This window comes from Malurus melanocephalus, unplaced genomic scaffold, assembly GCF_030028575.1.
Source record: "Malurus melanocephalus ecotype Western Australia unplaced genomic scaffold, MMel_1.1 scaffold_286, whole genome shotgun sequence".
NCBI classification, from domain to species: Eukaryota; Metazoa; Chordata; class Aves; order Passeriformes; family Maluridae; genus Malurus; species Malurus melanocephalus.
Window position 1 is genome coordinate 239,388 of NW_026623518.1, and position 15,427 is coordinate 254,814.

Sequence of the window (15,427 nt, forward strand, 5' to 3'; positions counted from 1 at the left end):
CAGGCARCACTTGGGAGAGAGTCTAAAAATTGCCCTGGTTTCACTCAGCCCCTTATCTCCGTCGGACAGCGGGACAAAGGCTGYTAGTTATCCATCCAGCTGGAGCCTCTCTGACTTCCTTCCACCGACTGACCCAGCGCTGCTGGACGTGCCCAAGGTAGTGAAACTCAGCTCTGGGCTTAACCACGGAGCTGAACTCATCACAGGGCTGGAAAAACCCACAAGAGCAGCTCTGAGCACTGATGACTTCACGCTGACCGGCGGGAGCGAGGACGACAACGCACGGAGTCAAATCAGAGCTTYCTTGGCTTGGGATAAACCTCTGCTGGAATTTATGTTGAGTCACATCAAGAACCTGAGTGCTATGGGRATAGAGAGGGGTTTGGGAATACTCTTGGAAGCCTGGAAGCTGAACATGAAACTGTGAAATAACTGAGTACTATTTATACACAGCGTGGAAAGGATCTCGGGCATTCCTGGGTGCTGAACCGTATTCACAAGTGGAGCTATAAAGAGAAAATTCAGCTCATATGAGCCACACCATATAGACAGTGAAACTAAAACCCCCACCAAGAAAACATTACCTCAGGGTTATTTTAAGCAGCTGTAAACAGAAACAAATGATGCTGGGAAACACTACAAAACCTTTGGGTTGAAATACTAACAAACCTTTGAGTTGAAACTCTACTGCACTTTCTCAACAAACTCTTTCAAAACTTTCAGAAAGAAGGTTTAGTGAAACCAGAAATTGACTRCTCTAGCTAGTGCCCCATCATTGTGCCATCTGGGCCCAAAACTGAGATTTTCCACCTAACTTATGTCTCATCATCTGAGCCTGTCATTCCTGGCTTCTCTTCCAGTSAATGGGAAGCAAGAGGCACTTTGAACTCAGCTGCAGATGTCTGTCTTGGACCACCAGAGTGAAAAGACTTCAGTGCTATCACCAGCTGTTATCTGTCAAATATATTGACAACGACACRTTGTTCAAGCACAGCAGCAACAGGCTGAATGACTCGTGGTGTGGGATGCAGCCAAGCCTCTTGTCTGTTTTGTACATAAAAATTTCTCTCTCTGAAGGGCAGCTTCTGCAGCCTCACAAGGAAGATGTTCCAGATTCTTTGGTGGGAATAGCATTTYCTTACCTGTAAATTGTGTCTTCCTGACAGGTAAGTTCAGTCTCTGAGAGGGGCTTCTCTTGTCATCACAGCTGTGGACAACATGGAGAGGATTTTCTCAGATGAAGGAATGAGGATAACTGCTCCTCTGGCCGGGCTGAGTTCAAAACCTGCCTCTCTGTTCAAGGAGACAGGAGGCAAGACCATCAAGGAGAGAGGAAAACTTGAGGAACCAAGATGTAGCCCTTCTCCWGAGTGTCTTCTCTCTTCCCCAGCAGTGTGGAGCGATGAGTTTCCATCAGCCCCTTGTACAAAAGTTTTTGGGACAATCACAAAATCCAGAACAACTTCCCGTCAGCRCATGGCCAGGTTGCAGCAGGCTCTTGTTCCACTTGTACCCTGGATCTGATGAGCTCTTCTCCTTCCTCCTGTTTTATAAAATGAGAAARAACAGCTGCAGTTAGTGCTGGGACTGGAACAGCAACTCCTCTGTCCAAACATMCACAAATACTCAGCATTCACATTCCAACACTTCCCGACACAGATGGCYCATGCAGCCAAATCTGTGTTGTCTGACAGAGATTTTTGCCTTCCCAGGAGTTTTTCCTAAATCTTCTACCCTACATAAGTTCGATTTGTAAAATAAACAGTATCTGAAGGCTCTCCTTCCCATCTGAGCTCCTGGGTGAGTTTTCAGGAAAACAACAAAAAGACATAAAACCGCTCGGATACTGCACCTTGAAAGAGGAGAAAACAATTGGGAAAGACAGGRTGGGACAGAAAAAGAGAAAAATATMCTGTGGCTCRTGTCTGCTGTGTATCCCTAGGAATGCACAGGTCATGGACCTCTGCATGTGGCATTGCTCTCAACCAGGAAAACAACAGCACTTCCCAGAAACATCAGCAATTTCCCAGAAGCTGGTGGGGAAGGTAAAGCACCATTTGGGGCTGGATATAGGAAATGAGGATGATCCTGTTCTCTTCTGGATGAGGCAGCATCTCTGAAGGATGTTTCACATTAGCCAAGTGCCTGAATTTGGACAGATTCTTGCATTTTGATAGATCCTCAAGCACAGGAGGACCTGTGGCACTGCACAGAAGCACAGTGAGTGGTTTATGAGTGCTCCATGGCTGGAAAAGGCTAAAATGTCTTTCTCAAGTGTCTTTCTCAAGAAGCAGAGAAATCTGATCAAATCCAAAGGGAAAAAATCTCTTCAGTGGAAAGAAACACATGTATATATGTTTTCCCTCTCTGTGTGATGCAGACATTTGTTCTTATCTAGACATTTCCTTTGTTTTGAAAAATAAGAAGGCAGGAGCAGGAGGAAGTGCAGGGGATTAAGCATTCCCTCAGCTGGATTTTCAAAGTTCACCTTTAAAAGCTCAGAGTGCCAGTCAGAATTATGAGTCAATATGCTGGGTATCTAAGACCATGAGTGCTGTTAAAAGAATCCAAAGTTTTTTTTTGATGGCTGCTCAGCAATAAAATGTGGTCACACTATTGGCTCAGGTACTAACGAAAAAAAAAAAATTAAAGCTGAAAATTGGAGCTGGAATTCATCACACTTCAATTAAATCAATGTAGTCACAATATAGTTAGAACTGTGAAAGCATCTTGTCCTGCTAAATATTAAATATACTGAATATTATACTAAATACTCATATCACTGCTCCAAAAATCACTGTTTGAATGAGCTACAAGACACCTGTTCAGGTCTGTGGATCAGCTCCCTGGAGAGTGACACTTAAAACTTTCCTTAATCTCAAATGCTAGATTCTCCCTCCCTCCCCTCCAGTGTAATATTTCCTTTTGGCTCTGTGCAATCAAGCACTTCCTGATCAGGTACCCCAGAGATGTTGTGGAGTCTTCATTYTTGAAGATATTCCAAAGTCATAGGGGCATGATCCAGGGCAGATGGCTCCTGGTGACCMTTTTTGGACATGAGAGGGGGACAAGAAGAGGTCACTTCAAAGCTCAAGCAGCCTGTGGCTGAAGGCACAGTGGGATGGGTTCCACCAAGATGTTTGCAGCATCTCCATCCCCACATCAGGCAGTCACCTGGGCTCCTGAGAGAGGAAAATAGAGGAACTGGCACCCTCAGATCCTCAGCTGGAGCCAAAAAAGTGAGATTTCCCTCCTTCGAGAGCAAATGGTAATACCAGGAGATGATCTGCTCACATGAAGCCCCTTCACTGTAAGATCCCATTATGATTGGATTCCTCAAGCCTTTAAAATTTCAATAGATCCCTTCAATGTACAAATCTCAAAGACTTGCGCTGGGACTCCCCACAACCCAGTTTATTGCAGGAGATGCACTGCAGCCTCCAGCCAACAGGTGAGGATTTTCCACCAGCTGCAAAGCACGTGGGTTCAGCACACAGGGAAAAACCAACAGCTGCCCTTACAAGCCTTGCAAAGGCTGGCTCAAGCTTGCCAAAACCAGAGTTTACTGCTAAACCAGCCTCRTGTGAGCGCTCTGCCCTGGGGTGGATTTCTTTCTGCTGCCCAATAAATCAGACAGATAACTGGTTTCCTGCTTCTCTCCCACCGTCTTTCCTGCAACCACCTTGGCTTTGGCCCAAAACATCTGTTTTCCAGGTCAGATTTCCAGCGTTTGCCACTACAGGACCGCTGCTTGGCTGGCATCCACGGCCATAAACAATTAAGGAACAACACAACTCAGTTCCAGCACGGCTCGCTGGAATAGCAGCAGTTTAATTTAACACCAGAAACAGCTGCAGTGGATATGGAGAGTGTCTGCTTAATTTCCCGGTGGAAAGGATGCTATGAGGTGTCTGAAAATGAAGGATAAAATGCAGCTTTCTGAGTGAGAGGCCACCTGCAACCTCTCCTCTAGTGAAACATTAAATACGGTGTAATTTGGGGTTCAGCAATGCTGCACCCCACTTTGCTGGCACGGGGGAGCTTTGTCCACTCTGGAGAATAATACAACATATGGAAATCATTTCCAGATGATATTAGGAAGTAATAAACTCCTTAACATCCCTAATCAATTGTGGCTAAGTGGAGAGGAAGAAACAAGCTCCTGGTCCCAGTCAGCGGAAGATCTGGATGGAGAACAGCTGCCTGTGGTGGGATTTGTGCTTTTGGCTTTCACTGACTGAAAATGGATGTAAGCATGACACAGAAAACATGGCAATTTACTGAAAAAGGGCCAACTGAAAAGGGAAATATTTCTGGATTTGAGAAGCTGCTTTCCTAATGTCATCAAACTCTCATTTTCTCGAGGTCAGAGGGAACATTTCCAGCTCTCTCTCTCTGAACTGTGCTTGCAAAATGAGTTCATAATCTCCAGATCAGCATCACCAAGAGGGAAAGCATCCATGAGTTATAGCTGAAGGGTATGAACTTTCTTTCACCCCCTTTCCAAGGCACCTCCCAGTGAAAAAGGCAGAGATCTGTTTGTAAGGCTGGTGGAGACTTCTACATGAGCATAACACACCTCAAGTTCCTCCTGCAGATTTCAAAGGCAACACTGAACACCAGCAGTGATGGCTGAAGTCCCTCTCTCTGTCCCCCCTCATATCCCACAAACCGACCAGCAGGGAATGGGGATCTAAATATCCTCCCTGAGTGACTCATTTTGGGTGCCCATATCAGTTGTTTCAAAGGAGATCAAACCAGCCTGAAGGAGGAAGCTCAGAACCCCTCTGGGGGTCACCCAACATTTCTCACACTTTCCTTTTACAAGGATATGGATCAGAGGAGGAGGAGGAGGAGGAAAAGGAGGGGGATTTGCAGAGTTATTTAATTTCCCTTCTCTCAGTAATCAGCCACCCCATCTTCAACATCTCAAAAAGGCAGGGGAGGGAGAGGGGGAGGCAGCACAGGCTCAGCAAAATCTGATGGGATTTGGACAAAGGCAGACTGAAGAGCCTCCCAGAACCTCGTGGAACCACTTGATTTCAAAACAAAGATGATGCTTCCCAAATAAACCCTTTCCCATCCCTTGCAGACACAGAGGGCCCTGGAAATTAGGCTTTTCTAGGATCACTGGCAGGCACAGGGATAAGCATTTCTCCTAAAAACCCTCTGGGCTGTCCTGTGATGCTGTGTTTGGGGCAGTTGTGTGCATTGTAACAGGACCTGACACCTACATGAGTCTACAAACACTGCCTGGGCTCTGCTGAGCTCAGGGGTTTTCTTTTGTCACATTTCTGGTGTACCGGGCAAATCCAGAGCATCAGGTCTATTTTTGGGTCTTGAACACGATTAAGCCACAGCAGAGTTAGCTCAGGTGAAGAGATTTACAGCTGTGGAAGGGCTGGTGCTCATCCCACTGGGGGAATTGCAGGAGAGAGYTGCTGGGAATGCCAGTGGCCATGGCATCCATCCCAAAGGACTCCAGGATGGAATCTTCAACTTTTCCAGCAGATACATGAACAGCTGGGTCTTAAAACCAGGGAATTTGTGCTTTTCTCTCCCCTGAGGACTCCTCACAATAATTCCTTCAGCCTGACCCAAACACAGGCTGTGCCCAAGGATATGGTCCAGCTTTTCTCCCCATGTCACACTGTAGCTTAATTCTGTTTTCCAGCAAAACCTGATGACTCTTTGGAGCAGATTTCTCTAAAAGCAGCCTCTCTTTCCTCTGCTTGACCAGCAAATTTGCAGCTGCATCCATCCCCTGCTCTGACTGACCCAGCAGGGGTGTGGGGGCCCGTCCTAAGCAGGAATGATGATGATGATGCTGTGTGGGGGTTGTGAGCAGCAAATGCACTCTGGATGGGATAAAGGGGCTGGGAAATCGTAGCCAGGCTGCCTGTGAGGAGATTAATGGTGGATTCACATGGATGTACAGAGACAACTGCACTGCACACATGGGTTTCCACCCCAGCTCCCAGAATATCCCGCACAGAGGTACAAACATTTGTAGGGGTGCATCACCCCGCTCTAAAGAGGGTGTTTTAAATAAAGTCAAACCCATGCTGGAATTGCTGTTTTGCACTGTGATTACACAAAGGTCAGTCCTACCACTGATGTTCAGATTTCAGTGAAAAGGACACAGATTTTAGGGTTTGGTGCTTTCATTTCTAACAGTGATGATAGCTGGGAAAGACATTGAAATAGGGCTGGGTGAGGACCCCACTCAAAACCATCCACTCTGAAATGTGCTTAGAAATGGAAAAAGGGTCCAGTGAATGGACCAACTTTTTATTTGATCATCAAGGAGGAGAAAAAGTCCTATACCAAAAGAAGAATCCCAGATATGTCTTTTGTTTTCCAGTAGAAAATGTGAATTTATCTACCTTGGCAAGGCTTTTCAGGCTGAAACCCTTGTTACCTATGCAGACTGGMAAGAGAAGCAGAGCAGGCCCACCAAATCTCTATTTGGATTAAACACCTCCAGATCCTGTTCCTGCAGCCAGGCCCAACCCCTTTTTTTTCCTCACATTTAATGAATTTTTGTCATGTGTGGTGCTGRAACAAAGCAATCTTTCTCACTTGTACTGTTACATAATGCTCAACTATCCAGTTCAGTCACTTTTGAAAAACTCCCCTTTTTCTGTGCATTTTTTTGAGTCCAGGTTATTAAAAGCAACTTGTCAATTTTGCTTCCCTCTTTTTCTGGAAAGCTGCTGGTTAATTTATTTTCCTGTATCACTTCATTTCTGTAACACCTGGGGCACACAAGCTCAAAATAAATGCTTTAAAAGTAATGATCCCCATTGTACTTTTTAATAATTTTAAACATTATCTTCTATTTTCAGTTTTTAATTTTTTTCCTAACAAACACAGACCAAATTAGAAGTGGCAGAGCCCTGTTTATCAAACACTGAACACAAAATTATTTCAAGAGCTTTTCAATGTAATGAGGGAAATAAAAACATCACAAACTGAGGTGTAGCTACAATATGCCCTTTTCTTTTGCCTCCTGCTCATTAGCACAGCAATTTCTGTATTTCTGCATGATTTTGGCACTGGTTCACAGATTTCTTGCTATGGCCTTCTGGGTGGTTTTTGGTGCTTTTTTTAATGACACAGGTGGAGCGTTCCTTAAATACTTCACCATCTTCTACCAGGATGTTTTTTAATGCATTGACTTCCTGCCCGTGCCAGCATCTGCACCTACTTTTTACTTTCTCTCTCTYAAAAAGAAAGAAAAGATCCCAAGGAGGGGTTCAGACTTATAAACATCCTTCCTTCTGCAGGCACATTTTCATGCTATGATGAACTTAATTCAGCAATAGAGGTATTTAATGTCTTTRTTTAATCCAGAAATCTGCTCAGGGTATTTGGACCCTGGATTACAGAAATGTTGGGCTGGAAAAGAGCATTTCCCTCACCCTTCTGCCACCCAGCAGACTGTGTCTGCATCATCCTTGATGTATCTGTCTGGCCATCTGTCAGCAGTGAAGCTTCTTCTGTGCTTGCTGTTACCATACCCTMCTCAAAAAATTTGTCACAGGGGCCTCAGACCATAACTGAGTCCACACTGGACATGMAAACTTCATTTCTGTGTGATAAAAAGGATTTTGGAGATGTAGATCAGGCTGGATGGGGCTTGGGACAACCTGGTTTAGTCAAAARTGTCCCTTCCCATAGCAGGGGRTTGGAATGAGATGATCCTTAAGGTCCCTTCCAACCCAAACCATTCTGTGATYCCATRTATTTCAGCACACTAATTTTGATCTAGGATTATCCCATGTTTCTCCAGAGACTGCACTATTATTTTAGAAGAATTAATGTTTTCTCCTCACTCCTCTGCAGCACTGGACGTTTCCTATCAGGAAACAGGAGCTGCAAAAAGATGCCTGACTGCCAGATAATGCATTTTAGGCACCCCAACAGCACAGCTGGTCCACAGCCCTCAGCTGCCTCCTCCTTGCCTGAAATCCTGCCAGGAAATCTGCAGGAATCTCTGCCTCTGAGCACCTGGCCCAGATCACATTTTATAATTAACAGCAGCAGGGATATCTCGGGTAACTCGGCCTTCTCCACACCTTTGTAGTTTCATTTTATTCTGCTAAATGAAATAACATAAATACGTAACAAAATCAGAATTATTTCTTTTGCACAGCAGAAGCTGGCAGATCTACAGCTTCTGACTTCATTCTCTGCTCCATCAATTTTTGCTGCCATGATTTCATCACAATCACTCCCAATTATTGCTGTTGTTGYTTCCATCAATCTCAGGTGCCACATCTGTGCCATCTCTTGTCAACACCATCCCAATTCCAACTTCTGGACTCTAGCCACCTCCTGCAATAAACACTGATATATCATTTCCTCTTCTTCAGTCACACTCAATTTAAAACTACATTTCTATTTAAATAAAGAAGCTCTGGCTCCAGTTAGGCTCCCTTTCATAGTCTGGTGTCCTGTTCTCAGAGTCAGAGCTCCAGATCAGTTCCTGGGAGGTTTTCCACCTCTTCACATCTTCCCACTCCTCTCACCACTTAGCTCACATCAACTTTATCATTTATCCACCAGTTCTTCTCTGTGCTTCTGTCCTTGGTTGCCTCCTTGACTGGGAGGGATATAGCCCACACAATGGGATGAAGAATGAAACATGAAACACAGAGAAAATGAATTTTAGCCCAAAGCGCTGAGAATCAGGTTTTGGTGATGTTTTGTTGTTCTGGTTTCTAATTTAGTTTCTGATTTGTTTATTTTTTTATCACCGCTTGGCTGCTTAAACAAACCTTCATGAGTTCATCTTCTCACTGTGAAAAGCTGAATCATGAACATGCAGACAGCATCTGCTTGACCTCAGCATCACTATCCCATCTCAGCTGAGCAGTGCAGAGCCCTGGGAATGTGCTGTCCCTCCTCCTGCACACACCACAGGCCAGAGAAAAGCTCAGTCACACCCTCAGATGTCCAGGTACAATCACAAAAACCCAAACTGGGACACACTGAAGGCCCCTTCCCTCTCCTCTTCACCCAAACAAACCATTTCCCTGACACCCAGCTTTCAAAATCCACTCTCCTACCTACTCCACATACATTTGCATGTGGACTATTCACCCCAGGCCCTCTTCACAAACAGCAGAAAGAAAGAGACCTGCTGGGTTTTCAGTTTCCATTATCTCCATGTCGCTGACTGAAATGGGTCAAATGCCTGGTGACCTCAGATGCCTCTTTTTCTCCCCAGTGCTGATGGAAGCTGGGCAGTTGGTTCAGATGGAGGTGCCTGTCTGGCATCCCAGCTTCTGGGACCAGAGGGGATGGCTCCCAGATGGGGGATCTCACCTGCCAGAAGCTGAGTAAATTCAGAAATCAGCTTATGGATGTCTTTGTTTGTGGGGTTTTTTTTTTGGGGGGGGGGGGGGTTTTTTTTTTTTTTTTTTTTTTTTTTTTTTTTTTTTTTTTTTTTTTTTTTTTTTTTTTTTTTTTTTGCATTGAAACCCCCATGAGATAACATAGAGACAAATAAGCTGAGGACAGGAGGGTTTACAGCTTTGCCTGAGCACAACACACTGACTCAAAATGCACTGAAGCCTTGATTTACTTTCTGTGGGGCTTGAATCTGGTCTATGAATGAGGCAGAAGGACAGTGCTAATGACTAGGAACTGGCAAAACTGACAGAAGCTGTAAAATTGAATTTTCTGATGATGAGATTGGGTAAAAGCACCATCCTTTCCAATTTCACCACAAAATACATTGCAGAGAATCACCTTTCTTTGATGGGGCGAGGACAGAGAGAAAAAAAAACTGTTTCCAGAAGTTCTTTATTTACTTAAACAATGTTTTAAATATTTTAATAACAAAGTCTGCAGTTGTCCTGACACCCTCCCCTTGCACGAGGGGGAGGAGGGACAGGGAAGCTGAAAATGGAAGCTGGAGGATGTGCATTCTTTACTATTTCACCCGTGCTGTAAATCAAAACATAAATAGCAAGTGTTACTGTAAGGGTGGGAGGGGAAAACCTGGGTAAATTCAGCCCTCAAACGTGCACAGTCCTTCAAGAAAAGCCACAGTGACTCCCACAACTGCACTTGTCCAAATCCCACTCACAAATCACAACAGACCTCCGTAAGCCTCAGCTGCTTTTTCTTTTCTTTCTGTTCTTGACATACCAGCCCCAAAATGCCTCCCCTCTTGCTCAGATTCTCCTCCTGCCTCAGCTRTTCCTGACTTTTGCTGCTGATTTAGGTGAGAAAGAGGAGCAACCTTATCAGCACATGGAAACTCCACAGCAAAGTGAAATGACCACATCAAAAACATCCTTGGAAGAAAATACTTGGATCCAAGTGAGGAATTAATCATGTGTAAGTTTAGTTTGGAAACAAAGTGGAAGTTAAGCTTCTGCTCCCAATACAATCTGGAGTCAGGTTCCTGGGGATTTATGAACCAGGTGACCCCAAAGCTTGGCCCCTTTGGGAATGTGACAGCCCTGCTGCTGCTGGTTGTGGTGTCCCTGAGTATCCCTGGGGGTTGTTATCTTCTGTTTACAAAATCATGAGGTCATTAAAAGACCAAGGTGAATTCACTTGTACAGAGGCAAAGCTGTAACAAGTCTGCACAAAGGTTCAGCAAAGTCACTCCACAGTTACATGTGTGTGTTTGTTGTGGACCAAAATATTTCCRTGAAAGAACTTGAAAACCCTGAATATCTGTGTTTTGGTAAGGAAAATGCCTTCATTTCTCTTGTTCTCTAAAGCCATCTGTGTAACTCTGGTGATTCCAGCTTAGATCCTGCTGTGTTACCACCTCACCTGGGAGCAGGTCACTTTGCCCAGGAAGAGCTGGAATCTTTCTACACACAAAGCTGCAACACCTTCTCCTTTTTTTCCATCCCCTTCTTTCACYTTTTCTATTCCCAAATGTGCCATGGCTTTGCTATGTTTGCTTTCACTCATACACACTGTATATAAGAATGTACACATATATAGAATCACCTTGTTTTTATGGATTCATTCACATATACAGAATTACCATATTTTTATGGATTCTCATCCCCAGCTCCTGTCAGGACAGTTGGAATTACGGAGACAGTCCTCCCACGACCATGTTGGCTGATAATTACCATGTGATAAGAACAAATGTGATTTTGTGTAATTTAATTGCACATTTTAATATTATTTTTGGATTCCTTATGTATCATGGAAGATGTYCCAACTTCTCCTCTAGGGAGAAACGTAACCACAATGTTACATCAAACATTTTCCTTTCACTGTCCGTGGTCCAGCAGCTTTGGTTGGAAACCGACTTTTCTCATCATTGAAGGCACCTTGCCTATGCCAGGAGATGATACTTTGGAAAATGAACACATTTTCATTAAATTTCTCATCAAAATATCCTGGAAGTGTCCAAGGCCAGATTGGACAGGGCCAAGAACAGTCTGGGATAGTGGAAGGTGTCTCTGTCCATGGCTTTAAGGTCCCTCCAAACCCAAACCAGTCTGTGATCTATGATTCTAACAGAACCAGGATAAAGACAATTTATGGATGGCCACAAGATTCACAACCTCCCTGTCTTCACTCATTTACCAACCGGATTTTTTTTGCCTTTTAGGGTTGGTATTTCCTATGCACATGCTCTGATTATTTTGTATTTCCTGCAGATAAAGCAGTACGATAAGGAAAAGAGGATACACTTCTTCACAATGAATGCTGAACAAATTAAATGCCATAACATTTGAGGCAGCTGGTTACTTAGAAGCACTCCAACCCAAAATGGGTCAAATGTGATGTGGAAATGACCATTTACTAAAAAAAACTCAGATGTCACACAGAGCTTGTCCCCTGCACATCTCAAGGCCCAGATAAATATCAAGAAATTCACCTGAGAGATAATAGAGCCTTACATCCTCACCACACGTGCGTGGCACCGTGGGGAGGGAGACAGGGCACAGTTTTGTGAAAGCTGCACCATTTTCTTTTCATCTCACCCCAGGTACATTCTTTAAAACTCTACACTTATTCCACTCAGCATTTCTGCCGAAAAAGAGCAAACCCACCACTTATTCCTACACAAAGATGGAAATAAAAATATCCCCAAATGGGATGGCAGGATTCTGCTCCAGCAGACTKCTCTGAAGCAGTGGTGTTATTAAAAGATACGATACAAATCAGAGGGATTATCCATTGCTAAGACAACTGGGTGTAATTTAAAAAGGAATTTGGATTCCTTCCACTCACACCACCACAGTTAACAAATCTTATCTCTGCTGCTGGATGTGATCTGGCTGGTGGTGAGAGATTAAAAATCTCCAACAGGCCTGATAAATAACAATATTAAAACAGGAGCAATGTAGCAGATAAATCACAAAATTGTCACAAACAAGCCATAATACAATAAAAACACTTTGCACTTGGCTGCAGAGAAGGGTTTGCAGCTTAGGCTGCCTTTGCCAACATTTTCCCCTCAACCAGCAGTCGGATGCAAGGTGTGGAGGCAAACAGAGAACAACAGCATGGGATGGAAACAAACTCTCAGTTAGTGATCAATCCCCAAAGTGGTCTGGGGAACGTTTCTGTGTGAGAACAGTCACAGGAACAATCCTATGAGGGAACTGTGCAGAGCTGCAGGTACCTGTGACTGCAGGATCAAAGCTCTGCTTAGTCCTACAGATCGTTTCACACTCACAGGTTTTGGATGTTCATACTCCTTTACTGACTTTCTCTTTGTTTTCTCTGTTAAGAGTCACTTTCTCGAAGCTTGGGCAAAGAACAACAATCTGTTTACACAAATCCTGGCTTCAGCAAAACGGGAAGCAAAAGCAGAACTTGCAGCCAAGTGTTTTAACTTGGATCCACAAACATGAAAAAAAGCCAAGAGCAGAACAGCCCTCCTATGAAAGCTCTGGAAGGTGCCTCGTACTTCACCTCCCTCCCAGGATGGTGTAGAGCTCTTTGCAATTAAACTCAGATTAACAAGAGAAGAAACCAGAAAATCGCCATCAGAAATTATATTCACCAKATCACTTCCTTCAGACAAAGGATAAACAGAGACTAACCTGGAAAAGATCCTAAGGAAGTAAAATAAAAACTTGGCATGCTGGGCAAGCTAAGCTGCTTCTCTTGTTCCCTCCATCCCTCTTTCCTTGCCTCTCCCTCTAAGCCTTTCCTTTGAGTTCTCCACCTCTGGTGGAATACTGAGCCACATGTTAGTTCTGTCAGAAGCTCTGAAAGTCAACCAACTGACTTTCTTTGAAAGGAAACACACTTGAGGCAGAAAAAAAAATCTTAGCTAGCTCCACCCTGGCAGTGTAATAACCCTCACAGCACTTTGAGGGGTGGAAAAAAAATGAAAAGGTTTCCCCAGTGCAGCAGCACGAGTACAAAACCAGCCTGGGCACAGGGGGCTGCTGAGCTGCAGGGTGGAGTTTCAGGAGAGAGATCTGAATCTTCAATAGTGCTGAAAAAAATTCACAAAATATGTGTAGAGGTGAGGAGAAAGTCTAACTGAACTCTGGCAGTGCCTGTGCACCTGTGGCAGCATCTTAAGGCAGGGAGTCCTTCCAGTCCAGAACCTCTGCAGAGGCTGAGCATCACTTGTTTAATTCAACACRTCTCCTCACAGGGGATGGCTAAAAAGTCATGGGAGGAAAATGAGGGGTCCAGCAGGGCTCAGGGAGCCTTGGCAAGTAAAGGCTGGTGGACACCAAAGTCTCATATCCAGCTGAGAAAGCAAAAAAGAGACAGAGGCAACAACATGGAGCCCACAGTGGGATTCAGATTCAACTGTGATGTCAGGAGTTCAGGCAATGAATGGCAGCTCCCTGGTGAGCTCCAGGAGAGCAGAACCTCAGGATCTGATACTTCCAGGTGGGACAAGGAGCAGGTGCTCCTTGCTGGTCCCTCAACTCCGCTCCTAAAGCACATTTCCCAGAAACTCAGAATGCCTGGTGGCCTCAACAGGGATGTGAAGTCCTTTCTTAAATTAAAAAGAAGGATTAAAAAAGAAATATAAAATATAAGCGCCCAGGACCTCAAGGACTTGGCTGTTCAAAAATACAAAAGTTCAAACATCGCCCTTTTCACTGCAAATAGTTCTGCCTTCCCTCGCCTTTTTTTTTTTTTTAATAGCAAGTTCAGTGAAACTTTATCTCTTCCTGCCCTAGTAACCCTACTAAATAATCTGCTGTTAGCATTACTCTATTGAGTGGCTTTCAGCTGCTGAAGTCGGTTTGTTTGCTACTGTTCTTTCATTGGTGGAAATTAAAAAAAAAAAAAAAAAAAAGGCTTTTAAAAAGCTTTCCCCCTGTGAAAAGTATCACACTACTGGAGATTAAAGTACAGCCGGGAAGTTGGTTACTTGCCTCGCAGTTGCAATTAAAAAGGATCCGATTACACCCAAGAGTTTAACTTTATTCGCGTTCAATGCACTCGCAGGGAACCCGGCCAGGCTGGGGCTGCGAGTCCCCTCCTCCGAAAKGAAACGCAGCTCAAACACCGCGGAGCGGAGGAGGAATGGAGCGAGTTCATTCCTCTTTAACTGCCCAAAACTGCACCCAAATTTATCGCASCTCTTGTTTCTAGAACATTACAAACTCCATCCAAAAGTGATATACACAGCTGCTGAGATAGAGCATCGCTTCTAAAACTATTTGGCGGTCTAATTACATACTGCTGTAACCATGAAACACCTACAAAACATCACCGAACCCAGCAGGTGAAAGTATTTGCTCTCTATATTTTCCTCAATTTGTTGACTAAAACTGTTTATAATCGGKTTTCATTGTGTTTCTCACTTTCCCCTTTTTGTTGCATGAAGACGCACGGGCTAAAAMAACTTTTTTAAAAGGCAGGAAAATGTGATGGCGAAACCACGAACACTCGCTAGAGACAACAGATGTAAAAGCTGAAAGTAATTCAGACTTTTGTTTAAAGAAAAAAAAAAGAATAAAATAATGAAACACAACTCTCTGGACAAATGTCAAGTTGTCAGTTTTAGAAYATGTAACAGGAGAGCCGGCGGCTGCAGCGGAGCGCCCGCGGGCAATGAAACGCCGACAGCGCCAAGAAAAGCCCTCAGCTTGCCCTGGTGCACAGGTTCTCCCTCCCGGGGGTCCCACTCGCCCTCGGCACATCGCCCTGCAGCGGGACACGCTGTCCGACCCTGCCCGCGCATCCCCGCGCATCCCCCGCGCATCCCCGCGGTACCTGCTGCCAGCACGGCGCGGCTCGGATCAGCTCGGATCAGTCCCTTTCGGCTCGGCTCGGCTCGGCTCGGATCAGTCCGGTTCGGCTCAGCTCGGCTCTGCTCGGCGCAGCTTGGTTCAGTTGAGCTCGGCTTGCCTTGAGCCCCGTCCCGCCCGGCTTCGATGAGCTCCGCCCGGCTCAGCCCAGCCCACTCAGCCAAGCCCGGATCGGCTCAACCCAGCTCGGCTCAACCCAG

The 15,427-nt window shown here is 44.8% G+C and overlaps 1 protein-coding gene across 1 annotated transcript in view; it reads right to left on the bottom strand.

Moving 5' to 3' along the window:
• PRKCQ (protein kinase C theta) overlaps positions 1–15,243 on the bottom strand; it is a 52,159-nt gene extending 36,916 nt beyond the window's left edge. The window contains exons 1-2 of the mRNA XM_057376640.1: positions 15,193–15,243; positions 1,143–1,543 (exon numbers count right to left, since the gene is read on the bottom strand). The gene's annotated coding sequence lies outside the window, so the exon portion shown is untranslated. The remainder of the gene's footprint in view (positions 1–1,142; positions 1,544–15,192) is intronic.
• Positions 15,244–15,427: the final 184 nt, after the last annotated feature.